This window comes from Corvus brachyrhynchos, unplaced genomic scaffold (genome assembly GCF_000691975.1).
Source record: "Corvus brachyrhynchos isolate BGI_N302 unplaced genomic scaffold, ASM69197v1 scaffold266, whole genome shotgun sequence".
Lineage (NCBI taxonomy): Eukaryota > Metazoa > Chordata > Aves > Passeriformes > Corvidae > Corvus > Corvus brachyrhynchos.
The window spans coordinates 1116153-1117218 of NW_008238633.1; the positions used below are offsets into that span (position 1 = coordinate 1116153).

At 44.7% G+C, this 1066-nt stretch overlaps 1 long non-coding RNA gene across 1 annotated transcript in view; it reads right to left on the reverse strand.

Moving 5' to 3' along the window:
• Positions 1-1060, reverse strand: part of LOC108447426 — a 12362-nt gene extending 11302 nt beyond the window's left edge. Inside the window, exon 1 of the long non-coding RNA XR_001862977.1 lies at positions 748-1060. This is a non-coding gene — a long non-coding RNA (uncharacterized LOC108447426). The remainder of the gene's footprint in view (positions 1-747) is intronic.
• Between the last annotated feature and the right edge of the window lie 6 nt (positions 1061-1066).

Below are 1066 nucleotides of genomic sequence, written 5' to 3' on the forward strand. Positions count from 1 at the left end.
TTCCCTGGTTTGTCAATCAAGGTCTTTTAAAAAGCAGTGACCCAGGATAAACTTGTAATTAGAAATGCTGTCTGTTTATGAAATGTTATTTGATATTCCTGAGACAGACTCAGAATACCCTCTTTTTTAAACACCCATTGATTTTGTCACTGACTTGAACACTGGCCTAGCGATAGAATTTGTGTCTCAGATGTGATATTATATCAGGGTCCATTAGTAAGAGCAAATACCTCTCCAGATTTTTCAAGACTGTTGTAAGTAGAATTCCTTCAGTACGTTCATTAAAATGATTGAAGCAATCCAAGTTGGAAATGAGAAGACACCACACAGAGCATAACTACATAGAGAACACATTAAAAATTTAATGCAAAACCAGCATCACTACAGAAGCCCAACCCAGCACAGCAGTTTGTAAGAGCACACTGTGTACACGTGTACCAGCCTAACCTGCAAGTCTTTGGGGAGAAAAAGGCACAGGATGGTATTTCATCACTAGCCACCACCTTTGGGCAGTATTCTGTGTTCCTGTCAAGTTTTACATTAGATATATTGTACCTGGGAATGAGAAAGATGTAAGAGAAAAATCTTCATGAGGGAAAAAAAAAGTTATGTACTTTCCTTTGAGTTAGTAGCTCAGGAAATGCCTTCAGGAGCTCAACTTCAATTCTGTGATACAATGCTGGAAGTTCAGGCAGCCAACGCTCCACGGAGCCCAAGTGGTGTTAGAGACGCCAAGACAGCACTTACCAGGCAAGAGTGGATTTGGCCTTTCTGCTTTATTCTTTTTCCTCTATCCCTTTCTGTTTTTCCCCTCCCAGCCATGGGATCCTGTGCTCTTCAGCTGCTCTTGGCTGACCTACCCCAGCCCCAGGGCACACAGGAGCTGCCCAGTGCACCATCAACCAGCTCCTTCTGCCTCTAGTGCAGCCCACGAGGGGCTAGCAGGAGCATGGGGCTGCCTTGGCAAGGAAGCACAGGGGAATCTCTTTATCTATTGATATCAGCTCTTGTGCAGCTTCTGACGAGCCTGACAAAGAGCCTGGGAGGTGAGGCTGGCTCCTGGCAC